The sequence below is a fragment of the Cydia strobilella genome, chromosome 4, assembly GCF_947568885.1.
Source record: "Cydia strobilella chromosome 4, ilCydStro3.1, whole genome shotgun sequence".
Classification (NCBI taxonomy): Eukaryota; Metazoa; Arthropoda; class Insecta; order Lepidoptera; family Tortricidae; genus Cydia; species Cydia strobilella.
This window is the reverse complement of record NC_086044.1, coordinates 23,331,688-23,346,152: the sequence shown is the minus strand read 5'-3', so window position 1 is coordinate 23,346,152 and position 14,465 is coordinate 23,331,688. Positions and strand designations below refer to the sequence as shown.

Here is a 14,465-nt window from a genome sequence, read left to right as displayed (position 1 = left end):
TCGACTTGTTATTGTTATTTACGGGTATCAGGGCTGGCCGAATTGCCCAGACCCTTCGCACTTGGCGAGAAAAAAAAATAAGCCGCTTTACTTATGCATCTCATTTGATTCTTACTGCATTCAGATAGAGTTACGTTTTACACAACCAATTGGGTTCTTAATGTTGTTTAATGCAGGGTATGGAATGCAACGGATTGCGCGTCTCGCGTAGGTACTAGTTTTTTGTCAGGGTGCAAGCGAGACAGAGTAACTAGGGGTCGTTCGCGAAGTGCACTAATGGGGATTATATTTATTCTTAGGGATTGTTTGTGACGTTTTATTTCTTGCGACGGCTTTGATTTTTGACTCTTAGCAGGTAGAGGCGGGGTGTGGAATTATTATTGGGCCATTGTAGCGGAAATCATATTTTATTTTAATTTTTTTGGTATGATTGCGATGAGAATTTATATTGGGTATTATAAGATATGGTTTGTTGTGCTAGGAATTTGTTATTACGTTGCTTGGTAGAAAGCGATATGAATTGAACTGCCTATAGGTATACTTAATAATAATTCAGCCTATATAGGTCCCACTGCTGGGCACAAGTGGCACAGGCCTCCTCTCGTGCGCGAGAAGGTTTGGGCTATAGTCCCCACGCTCTGGCCCAATGCGGGCCAAACCAAGGCAACCGGGGCAAAGTAGTTAAACTTACTTAGATTGATTACGAGCCTATTGTGTCCCACTGCTGGGCAAAGGCCTCCCCCCTCTTCTTCCACTCCTCCCGGTTTTGAGCTACATCTGGCCAGTCGCTCAAAAAGGAGTCCAAGTTATCCCGCCATCGCCGACGAGGTCTGCCGGATCCCCGGTTTGACTTATGGGGCACCCACTCTGTGGTTATTTTGGCCCACAAGTCATTCGGCATGCGGCAGACATGACCAGCCCTTACTTAGAATAAACTTACTTAGAATAAAAAATAAATAAAATACTAAAGTTTATTTATAGAATTGTAACAAGTTTTTGTTTAGTTTAATATGTCTTCATGCATCATCCTCTTAATAGTCCACACTAAGTACGTAAAATAGATGTATTAGGTATGTATGTACTTGTTCAGTCAAGGGCATAAATATATATATATATATATATATATATTATACATTCCCAAAGTTAAAAATATGTGTACGCTCTTACACCTTAGACAATAAAGTCGTGTTCACATATTTTTGAGCCATTTGTCTGGATCGATATTTTTGCCTTCGACTGTACAGTCTATTTAGTATAGGTATGCCTATGTACCAAATACAGTCTATTTAGTATAGGTATGCCTATGTACCAAATGGAGTTTGGATTCGTTTAAAAATTTAGTGCCATAAGCGATAAAGTATTGAAATTAAAAAATAAACTTGTTACTAGACAATTTAATTATGTAAGTAGTTTAGTAGTAGCAGTTAAGTTGTAAGTACCTATACGTTACAGTAGTCATAAAACTCTTCAAACTAAATACAACACAAATACAATAATGTTAAAGGGTCGGCAACGCGCGTGTAATATCTCTGGTGTTGCAGGCGTTCATAGGCTACGGTAACTGCTTACCATCAGGCGGGCCGTATGCTTGATTGCCACCGACGTGGTATAAAAAAAAAAAAAAAAAATGTAGTAGAGACCACAAGAATAGCCAAGTTTTACTGCCAACTCCACAAAACAATGGGGACCTCTAAACTCAAAATACACGTAACAAATGTAGCGCAATGGGTCACATTGCCGACCGGGCGGCCTTGGTTCCCGATCCCCCGCGCCCGACTCCAAAACGGCTTATAACAACTTAACTGTTTACTAAATTGCTACCTTTTTCATTGTATTTAATCACAACTTTTAAATAAAGAGTTAGAAGGATTAAATTCTTTAACAACTTGTAACCTTATTCATCTAAATTGTAAACTTTAGTTTCAAAATCATAAGGGCGAATAATAATTTAAACAGCTTACGCGCTTTAGACTTTTTTCTGTTAAGCATTTTTGCAGCCTGTTATTACACCAATCCCAATTTTTTAGGGTACCGCTAATAAAAATAAACGTCTACAGCTTAGATAAGTGTACAGTCACCATCAGATATATCGGAGCGGCCGAGGTGCTCAAAAATATCTGAACACGCACCTAGCGCCTTGACAATAGAGGCGTGTTCAGATATTTGTGAGCACCTCGGCCGCTCCGATATATCTGATGGCGACTGTACGTCGGTACCAGAATTTCGGTATCATTTAATTAGTGTTGTTTACGCGATTTTAGTGGTCCCGAGCTCGGCGGTGGATTGAGATGAGTACCTGTTTGGTCGAGATTCGAGATTACTTCAATTTATGACTGATTTTGACCGGAGGCTGTTGATTAGAATTCGCCATCAATTGGTGTAAGTTTGATCTTGAATAATTATTTATAAAAATATGTTCGTAGGTACAGCCACCTGTATATTGACAGCTAAATAACAGTTTGTAGAATTGGGTATAAAAAATATAGTTTCAGATATCAGTTATATTTTATTTATTTAACAGATCACTTTGAGTGGAAATTTTCCTACGATATGATCCAATTTCTTTGTTGTTGAGTAGATAAGTTTTTTGTGCAGGGCAGGCAAGACTTTAAATAAAGTTTTGCTTAATTTAGACTTCGATATATTCAATGATAGCATATCTGTAATAAGAAAGAAATTAATTGCATTTTATATGGGTGATACTTCTAGCGCAGGTTCGGGCTCGGCTTACTAAAGTTGTCCTTTATAGGTGTATTTGCTTTTTGTTTTTTTTTTATTTATTTTTTGTTTAATCTTTAAAGTTTTGTGCAGTCAGCGGTTGAAGTGCATGGTTACTTTCTGAATGAATTCCATTCCTGTTGTGTCTATGCGGTTTTGCAGCTGGCAGTACACACTAACCTTGGCTTGTGCTGTCGGTACTTGTGTGTTGAACTGAATTTTAGTTATATTTGATTTTTGTATATTTAATTTTTATAAGTGAGAACCTGTAATTGGCTCTGTAATTCTATTGTAGCTTTAAAAATGTTTATAGCTGTTGGTTTTCTATGTATGAAATAAAAATAAAATAAAATAAATAGTTTACTAAAGAACTTAAATGGAATTAACTTTGTATTTATGTATTTGTAATTTGGCTCTCGTTAGTCACACAGGGAGTCTAAAATAACATTCCGAAAAAGTTAGGAACAATAGTAACGAATACATTATAACAGAAATTTCCTTATGTATACGTTCAATGCCGACTCATATTACCTGCCCTCGGTTCAAACGATTTACAAATTCAAAACGACTCTTCTCAGTAACCCACTGCCACTAAAACAATAATTCAGCCCACATATTATTATCCCAAGCGGTAACTCCCAAATATTCGGCGGCCGTAAGCTTTATACCACGTTTTTTACCGCTATTATACTGAAAACTCAAAAGCGGTACTTTAATACTCAAAATCATAAAGTTACGTCTTTCTGGTTTTAGATGTGTATAGCACTAACACTGCGTAAAGTTTTAGAAGGCTGTAAACGTTTAATAGGGTAACTTTTACGATTAACTGCCACTCGGAGGGGTGAGGGGTGGGCAGTGGCACGAATGTTTTGTAGGCTTTTAAACACCGCCGGGAAATTTTAGCGTGCGTCGTACGTTTTATGGTCGAAACTATGGATGGTATAGAAAGGATCGCAATCTCTTATGGCAGAATTGTTGCAAAAGTGACCGCGTTAAGCTTTAAATAATAGTTCCTAATCTCTCCGGTGGCGCTAGTTAGGCTCTGGGACATGAGTATAACATGAACCATATAAGGCAACAAATAACCCGACCAAATTACGTAGGTCGTTTTTGGTAGTATTTCGGTGTATGGTGGCGCCGCCTAATTACTGTTTTTTGATGGACACTTTTCATACATAGAGATTTGGCTCCTTTATACAGTCTCCATGGTCGAAACTAAACTATGGGTACTGTAGTGTTCCTGTGGTACGTGTTATGCATACGGTTTTGTATACGATCTTAAGCAATATAAACATACATTACATTTAAACTAATTTCTCGCAGATATGTAAGCGAGCGATGCTAAAAATTAGTATATTAAAGTAAAAACGATTTCCATTTTTACAATGGGTGAATTTTTCTATTTTTCCTTCAATATGAAAATATGCTGACAGACCATTGATTTAGTCACAGTCACAGAGTTATAAGAAGTGAAATATTTTTGCGCGCTTAGTAGAATAAAATAGCATTAAATGATACCTACAATAAAATGGAAAATAGTGTTTACATTGAATTGGTTGAAAAGAAAATCTATTATTATTATAGTTAAATCTCAAAATACATTTTTGAATTACTTGTTACATAACACAGCCTTATTTTTAAGATGCCGAAAGCAGCTCAGAACTTAGTATCGCAATATAAGTAATAAAAAATAGAATACGAATTTATAAGAATTAGGTCGGAGTTGTCGGCAAAAAATGATTTATCCGCGGCATGCGTGCACGCACCTGCCGACTGTTCGTGCAGTTTCAACTTTGCACGGTTATTAACATAAAACAAACGACGATCGAATCGAGCAGTTGGTATTTGAATTTCGAAGTCATTGTTTTATGGCGAAGCCTTTATATTTCTAATGTTTCTAATACACCTGCGAAGTGATTTATATTAGGTTATCCTCCGTCAATAATGTTACACGTACAGGCGCCATCGGAGCGGCCGAGGTGCTCACAAATATGTGAACACGCCTCTATTGTCAAGGCGTTAGAGTGCGTGTTCAGATATTGTGACCACCTTGGCCGCTCCGATATATATGATGGCGACTGTACATATTACATTAATTGAAAACGTAGCTGTATTATTTTGACTACTCAAAAATTATCAAAATTTCAATCAGAATCCGAATTGATAAAAAAAAATTCAAACCTATTATTCGCACTACTACTTAAGTAGCCCTAAATTGGGCCGTTTTCTATCTAAATTACAAGAAGCAAATCAAAGCCCAAAAAATTCTGAAAGCCGTAAGGCTCTTTCACGAGGCAATTTAAACATTTACAGTGACATGAAAATTACAATAGTAAGAATAAGAAAAATACTTAGGCTAAAAAAATGCCATTCAAGCTTCAAAATGTCAGATAGTTGAAAATATCACAGAAATCAAAGGAAGATTTAATAATAAAAGTAATTTTTCCAAGTGAAAATTTCGCAATTATGAATAGGTTCCGATGGCACATCAATAGAGTAAATAAACATGGAAAACTGTTCACATAACTATAATTTCACTGTCAGTAGTTGTATTTTGCACTGGAAAACCTTCACTTGCAGAAGCGCCGTCATGAATCGCTCTGAAACTCTTTCAGCGCGATTGAAAGGCGGAGGTAGAACTGGGTCACTTCCGGCCCCGGGCCCCGCCCGCGTGCAGGGCGGGTAGTTTTGTTTACGCCGTGCCACTGGTTTGCGTAATTCATTACAAGTGTTACAGATACAGGTTATTTGAAACGAAACGGGACTTTATTAGTCATCCTGATGTTTTGACGCGATGTTGATAGTATTGATACCTGATATTGTATCAGCAAAGATCGATATAACTCCGTAATAGATGGATACAGTCTAAGGAAAAAACGTGCCTCGAAAATCAAAAAAATTTGATTCTCGTTCAGAGGGCGCTACTAGCTTTGGCCTACTGTCGTATAGATGGCGTTGACGGTTTCGTTTGTTATTTAACAATTTTAACGCATATCAGTGAAAGAACATGGGTCAAAATCATAAAAATAATTAATGTAAATAAAAAAAATCATTTATCCATATTTAAATACATTTTATCGTATTTTTATAAATCTTCATTTTTAGTTTTAAAGTGTGTCAACAGATGGCAGTGAATTTACTGGGGTAACAAAATTTACTATGACAGTACCGCTCTAGTATAAGTTACTCTATGGTATCAGTAAGCCCCGCGTCCGCCCTTTCACTCCTCAATGCGCTCCAGGCATCGACGCCTGAGTGCGACCTATTTGCGTGCCGATGGACGACAGTGTATGAATGCCTGAGATTCTGTGAGGCGATGGACGCTAGGTTATGGTATATAGGCTACTATGCTAATGTAATGTGCTATTATTGTTGCTGTTATATGTATTTGCTGTTAGTCTTAAGTTTGGTGACGCATTGATTCAACTGTAATGTCATTTAAACATTTTTATCAATCTTCTCTTCTACATTTCCTGTACCCTGCTGGGGTGTAGGGCTCGAATCTTGTTCTTCCATTGACTTCGGTCTTGGGCAGCTTGGGTAACCTCCTCCCACCCCATCCCCAATACACCCAGCTCTTGCTCCACAGAACGACGCCAAGTGGATTTAGGGCGACCATGTTTCCTCTTGCCGGACATCTTCCAGGTCAGGGCCACTTTGGATAGGTGGGTGTCAGGTTTCCTAAGGATATGCCCAATCCAATGCCATTTCCGCGTCTGGATCTCCTTGTGTTTTATTTTTTTATTTTATCAATAAATAAATAAAAAAGTATTATAACAGTGACAAACTCCTCCTACTGAAACTTCTTAATTGTTTTATTTACTCATCAAAACTCGTACACAATTTTAATACTAGGAATAAGAATAATTTATTAGATATAAGAACTAGGCTAAGCAAAGTACAAAAATCATTTTTGGGGCTCTGTACACGTTGCTACAATAAGATACCCGATCATATTGTGAATATGACAGAAAACAAGTTCAAAACTATAATAAAAGATACTTTAAGAGCGTTCTTACAAGAAAAGTCGAAATAATGTAAAATTGATGATATTCCCGACAAGATTTAAGATTTTACGCTCATTATTAGAAATAAAGAGTACTTGTTCCAGTAAGAGCGTCTTCTTATCTTTAGGAATATCGTTGTACATTTTAGAAAAAGGACTAATTAAATTAGTAATGATTTTTTTTCTGATGGTCGTTTACGAAAAACCGCGTGAAGCACTGAATTGTGAGCTCTTATTTGTAAATTTTGAGAAGTTTACTCTGCTAAAGTTGGATATTTTGTATTACTAATATCCTGTACTTTAGGAATATCGAACGATATTCTTCCTACATGCTTTTAAGAAAGAAAAAATCAATGTTAAACGAATTGAATTTTCTCTTCGAAACAAGTGTAAATTCCTACGAAAATCTACTTAGTACCGAAGTCATTTTTATACACGAGCAATCTACAACGTTTGCTTATACTGTTGGTATACATTTGTGTTTATCAAATTCTACTTTGATTATTTGGCAATTTTTTGAAAACTACTCTATATTGCCAATGACGCGCGCTGGCGATCTCAGTACCGCGGCAGAGCTTGAAGAGGTCGGACCTGTGTCGGTCGGCTCCGCACGTTTTCGACGGCGACAACGAGGTTTTTTTTCGTTGTGTGCGGCAGGCGCCGTGTAAAACGCTATACTGTGTGCGTGTAAACTGCGACTGAGAAACTTTGATCCGAGTACTGTATTTGTTGTTATAGTATTATAATACCTATATAGTATAGTAACATAACAAACTTCCGAACAACAATAAAAATATTTGAAATTACCTGACATTTTATAGGTAGTAAATTAAAAAAAAAAAACAGCCAAGTGCGAGTCGGACTCGCGCACAAAGGGTTCCGTACTATGCACAAAACGGTAAATAAATCACGTTTGTTGTATGGGAGCACCACTTAAATATCTATTTTATTCTGTTTTTAGGGTTCCGTACCCAAAGGGTAAAAACGGGACCCTATTACTAGGACTCCGCTGTCTGTCTGTCTGTCTGTCCGTCTGTCACCAGGCTGTATCTCATGAACCGTGATAGCTAGACAGTTGAAAGTTTCACAGATGTATTTCTGTTGCCGCTATAACAACAAATACTAAAAACAGAATAAAATGTGGTATTTCCTATAAAAAGGGACCTTATTGTCGATGGTGTTTACGCCATTATAAACGATGCTCCGATATAACTAAGACTGAACTTGTATAAGTTTTGAGTATGTATTACTCATCCTCCTTATGAACCCTGGCAGTACCTACTGGAACTTAGGTTTGGTGCAACATAGGCGCACACTGTTTTGATCATTCGACTCGTCTTGATGAGCAACTTGGGAGAGCAGTACTCATGATAGAGCTGATGCTGAACCGTGGCAGTACCTAGTGGAACTTAGGATTGGTGCAACATAGGCACACGCTGTTTTAGTCATCCGACTCGTCTTGATGAGCACTTAGGAGAGCAGTACCCATGATAGAGCTGATGCTGAACCCTGGCAGTACCTAGTGGATCTAAGGTTTGGTGCAACATAGGCACACGCTGTTTTAGTCATCCGACTCGTCTTGATGAGCACTTAGGAGAGCAGTACCCATGATAGAGCTGATGCTGAACCCTGGCAGTACCTAGTGGAAGTAAGGTTTGGTTGACATATCAGTCAAATTTGACAGATTGACAGTTTTTGTCATTTTCAGGGAAAATTATCTTTTTGGGATAGAATTTAGCACCAAGTAACATTGTTAAGTGTAGATTTATACTATCTGTCAAAATTGACATTTTTGACAGTTTTGGATCTCAGATCGAAACGGCTTGTCCAATTTTGATAGGACCTTCAACATTAGTCATGGGATGGAAAATGTAGTTTGACACATCTGTCAAAACTGTCAAAATTGACAGTTTGACAGTTTTTGTCATTTTTAGTGAAAAATAACATGTTTTGTTAAAGTTTGGTACTAAGTGACATAGTTTAGTGTTGTTTGACATATCAATCAAATATGACAGATTGACAGTTTTTGTCATTTTCAGTGAAAATTATGTATGTATGTATGTAAACACTTTATTGTACATAAGACAGATTACAAACACAATAAAACAATAATAAACAATAATTATCTTTTTGGGATATATTTAGCACCAAGTGACATTGTTAAGTGTAAATTTATACAATGTCAAAATTGTCATTTTGCGACATTTTGACATTTTTGGATCCCAAATCGAAACGGTTTGTCCGATTTTGATAGGACCTTCAACATTAGTCATGGGATGGAAAATGTAGTTTGACACATCTGTCAAAACTGTCAAAATTTACAGTTTGACAGTTTTTGTCATTTTTAGTGAAAATTAACATGTTTTGTTAAAGTTTGGTACTAAGTGACATAGTTTAGTGTTGTTTGACATATCAATCAAATTTGACAGATTGACAGTTTTTGTCATTTTCAGTGAAAACTATCTTTTTGGGATATAATTTAGCACCAAGTCACATTGTCAAGTGTAGATTTATACAATCTGTCACAATTGACATTTTGTGACAGTTTGACATTTTTGGATCCCAAATCGAAACGGTTTGTCCGATTTTGATAGGACCTTCAACATTAGTTATGGGATGGAAAATGTAGTTTGACACATCTGTCAAAACTCAAAATTGACAGGTTTTGTAATTTTTAGTGAAAATTAACATGTTTTGTTAAAGTTTGGTACTAAGTGACATAGTTTAGTGTTGTTTGACATATCAGTCAAATTTGACAGATTGACAGTTTTTGTCATTTTCAGTGAAAATTATCTTTTTGGGATAGAATTTAGCACCCAGTGACATTGTTAAGTGTAGATTTATACTATCTGTCAAAATTGACAGTTTGTGACATTTTGACAGTTTTGGATCCCAAAACGAAACGGCTTGTCCGATTTTGATAGGACCTTCATCATTAGTCATGGGATGGAAAATGTAGTTTGACACATCTGTCAAAACTGTCAAAATTGTCAGTTTGGCAGTTTTTGTAATTTTTTGTGAAAATTAACGTTTTGTTAAAGTTTGGTACTAAGTGACATAGTTTAGTGTTGTTTGACATATCAGTCAAGTTTGATAGATTGACAGTTTTTGTCATTTTCAGTGAAAATTATCTTTTTGGGATATAATTTAGCAAACAAACCATGTTCATTTTCACTAAAAAAGACAAAAACTGTCAATCTGTCAAATTTGACTGATATGTCAAACAACACTAAACAAAACTTTAGCTTCAATGGCCATTAACGTCTCAAAAATTTAATTCGAATTAACTTTAATGCAATTGGTGCGTAATGCAATTGGTTAATGGCGGAACTAATGGTTAACGCAATTGATCAATGGTTAATTAAAATTAACAATTACGGCCAACACTGCTACATATAGCTAAAATAGTTTCGCTACCCAAGCGGTACGGTTATCCTGTACTTATACCAAATGTAATGACGAAACATGTAAACAAGCGAGTATAATTTCTTTCTAGTATAAAATAATTCTTTTATAATACAAAAGTAAGTACATTTGCACTGGATTTAGTATTTTCGTACCAAATAACAATAATTAGGATTTTAAAATTTAAGTACAGTTAGTGTCGTTATAATTGTTTTCAGTATGCTTCACGAAGGATCAAGATTATTTAATCCATCATTGTAGTGCGAGCGAGAGGGAAAACGTGGTAGAAGGGATCGGCATACTGAGCTCGCACAGCCCGCCGCAGCGCGTAAAATACCTAAACTCGCTTAACGCCGAAATGTAATAGCGCTCTTAATAAAGAAAGGCTTTTACAGAGTAGACGATTATTTAACAGACAAACACGTATGGTCGGATAACTTATCTGTACAGCTAAGCGTGGCATAAAAGTTATAATTTTATAGACCTATATATTATCTAATTTTAATAGACCTATATATTCAATGTCAACTATTTTAATTATTTTTAATTATTCTCTACAATTTTTTTTTTGACTCAAAAAGTGTTCTGTATGAATCTATTTTGAATAAAAATATTATGTAATATTGTCTTCGGTTACCGCGATAGTTACTCATGAAATAAAACTATAAAACGGATTATATCGCGTATATTGAATTTATAATACATCCCGACGTTTCGAACTCTTTACAGCGTTCGTGGTCAACAGGTGTCACCCAGTTTTATTTCATAAAAATATTATGATTATGATTATCGTACCATAACTACAAGTAGGTATAATATATGCAAAGATAGATATAACTCCGTAATAGATGGATACAGTCTAAGGAAAAAACGTGCCTCGAAAATCAAGAAAATTAGATTCTTGTTCAGGGGGCGCTACTAGCTTTGGCCTACAGTCGTATAGATGGCGTTGACGGTTTCGTTTGTTATTTAACAATTTTACCACATATCAGTGAAAGAACATGGGTCAAAATCATAAAAATAATTAATGCAAATAAAAAAAAATCATTTATCCATATTTAAATACATTTTATCGTATTTTTATAAATCTTCATTTTTAGTTTTAAAGTGTGTCGACAGATGGCAGTGAATTTACTGGGGTTACAAAATTTACTATGACAGTACCGCTCTAGTATAAGTTACTCTATGATATATGTAACAAAACTTTCGTGAGACACAGACATATTAAATATATTAATAACGGGTCACTCACGTATTTTAAGTCGAAAACGCTCGACATGTATCACTCCGTACCAAGGAGCGTCATCAGGAGCTTGCGTCGACGGTGACGGACCGGCGCAGAACCCGCCCCCGTTATTAATATATTTAATATACAATATATGTAATACATATCTTCATGGTCAGAACCTAAAGAATTTATAGAAGCAAGAAACTGACGACCTTATTCTTAATGAGCGACCATTTCTAGACAATATTTCGGTAGCGGATAAAATAAAAATTAAAACTAAGCTCTAGGTAAAAAAGCACTGGAATATTCTCTCACGCTTCTGGATCTGCTTGTGTTCCCGAGAAATGCTCAAGACTCATGAGATGAGTCACTGGCATTTCCGTCGAAATTACTCGAATTATACCCGACCAGTTTACTTTCGGTTTTATTTTCATTCGATTTCGCATTAATCTTTAACGGTCTATCTGTAGAAGCAGGTATGTCAAACTATACTGTCCCAACTATATATTATAAATGCAAAAATAACTCTGTATGTGCGCCTGTTTGCTACCTCTGCACGCTTAAACCGTTAAACTGATTAAGGCGAAATTTCTTATGTCCTTCATATATGTATTTAGGATAGTTTACGAAAATCGTCAATCGGCGCAGACGATATTGCGGGCTATTTCAATACATATATTTTAGACAACAAAGTATTTGAATCACATACTTATTCACAAAGCTGTCTTTGTTTTATTGAGGTACGAATCGTTAAGTAAATTGCACCATTTACTCATCCATCGTATAGATGTTGCCAGTACCGCGATCAATAATTAGCTTTTTGCCGTCCTAATTCGGTATGATTCGTGTTAGGTCGAAACAGCACCTGTCGCTTCGAGCCCCGCTGTCAGACTCGCGAATTTTGACAGCCCGAGGGATGGCGATGCGTTGCAATTTTCGATATCGATGCCGCCACGCAGTCACAGTCCATTAGTAAACAATTGATGATGATGTATGGTGCATCTAGATTGCCTAGATTTTATTCTAGCTGTTATTGTATTTTATTTTATAATTTATGTGTGTGTTTTGTGAATTGTAATTGCATGTCACTAACCTTATTTCATTCTAAGTTTTGTTGTACTTACTAACACTATATGGATCAAAATGATTCGAATTAAATAAATAAATAATTGAATTGAATATGGGACCTGTACTGTACTTATGTATTTCTGAACTTATATATTCCTATGTTGAACAAATAAATGCTTTTGAATTTTTGACTTTTCACTTTGCCATTTTAGTCCTGTAGTAGTTTCTGTTAAGACAGAGAAGGCAACTTAATTAAAATACATATTTTTTTTGCATTGAGTCTATTGTTTTTGAGCACCTAAAATACATACATAGATTGGGTTAGGTCAGGCAAAGTTATGTCTTTTCGGAATAGATCACGACCTTTTAATTATGGCCTAAAATTCATTTCCTTTTAGCTACCTACTCGAATATTGCCAGCTTCTTAGGTTAAGTTTATAAATTGCATGAATCAATAAATTAATCACTTATCGCATTATTAAGCAATTTACTTCACAAAATTTAGTATAAATATCCACAATATAAAATAATTATCATCCTCGTAAGATGACATGCGTAAACACTCATTAATTATCTTCCTTATTTAAAGTACTAAACCCCCCTATACCCAAACCCCCCCTTTACCCCCCCTGGGGTACTCCTCTGGTGTTGTGGGTGTCCATGGGCGGCGGTAATCGCTTACCATCAGGTGATCCGTCTGCTCGTTTGCCTCCTATTTCATAAAAAAAAAGTGTCAAAATTGTACCACGTGAGAATGGCAATGCAATAATCAAACGTTATCATACATTTGTAATACGCATTAATATGATTTCTTTATCGCTGCTTCAATGATTTCGTAACACATTTTAATTTTATGTAATCAAAGTAAATGTTATTCAGTTATTGCTGGTATTATGACATATTAATAGAACGCTCAACACTAATTAACAGTTATGATGCCTTTCAAGGTTTCATTTATTGTAATAAGTATGTGATAATAATGATTTATGTGTATAAGTTATAAATCATTAACAAATATGTAATTGTTTCGCAATTTTCACTACAATTTTTTCGTATACTTGGCAAAGTGAAAAAATGAATTCACAATCGCACGTTTGAATCTGATCAACTTAGTTATCTCACCTGTCTTTTTTATCGACAATCCTAAAGTAAACACACCGCGCCCCTCCCTACGGCTGGTCATTTCAGTAATGGCGTGTCGGACAGCGCATGCGAATGCAACAACGCGGGGAGGGTGCGCGCGCGCAAGGGCAGTCTCGTGCCCTTCGCGCGGTCACCTTGCGCGCAGGTACATGCGCTCTATTGTCCGCAACCTGACACCCGCACACCTCCAAACCTTCAACCTGTTGTAAACTTTATGGGCTTGTATCAAAGCTTAACTTTGATTAGCTGCATGATACGTTATTCTAACGAGTTCCAATTTCGAGTTTAAATTTTTAAAACCAATTGCATTTTATAGGTGAGCTGAGCGTGACAGGATAATTTAAGAAAGGAAGAGTGGTTTTTTGCTCGTCCCGAGAGCATGCGAACGTTTTTGCTAGCATTGAGATGTTTTTGCAACGCTTTGTTTAGAGTAATTATTTTGATACGTTTAGAGTACTGTAATAACACTTTGGTTTTAATACCTATTTCTGGTATAAATACGTCAATAGGGTCGTTAGTCGAATAACGTTTTTGTTATAATAATTGAGTTGGATTTTTCTGAGGAATCGTTCCGGGGTTAATAAATATTGATGCAAAATATCGTGGGATGCGACATTTTCCTGTCGTGCCCTTTCGTTTCGCTTTTCTTCCGCGAACGGCATTTTGGTAGAGTTTGTGTCGTGAGTCATAAAGTTGAGTAATAGCGGTACGTTTTAGTACTTTTAGTAATAGTAGGGTGGCCGAACAGGCTTTAGGTTACTTTTCGTTCATGTCGTCTTGGATATGGCTGAATATGGTATTAATGCATTCAGTATAATGCCCTGAACACAAATATATGAGATGACAAGCGCGAAAGTGGTGGGTGTAGTTGCTGTGACGTCATAAAGTCTTGAACTT

The 14,465-nt window shown here is 36.1% G+C and overlaps 1 protein-coding gene across 2 annotated transcripts in view; it reads left to right on the top strand.

Moving 5' to 3' along the window:
• LOC134740816 (voltage-dependent L-type calcium channel subunit beta-2) overlaps positions 1-14,465 on the top strand; it is a 276,363-nt gene that overhangs the window by 139,813 nt on the left and 122,085 nt on the right. The window lies entirely within an intron of this gene.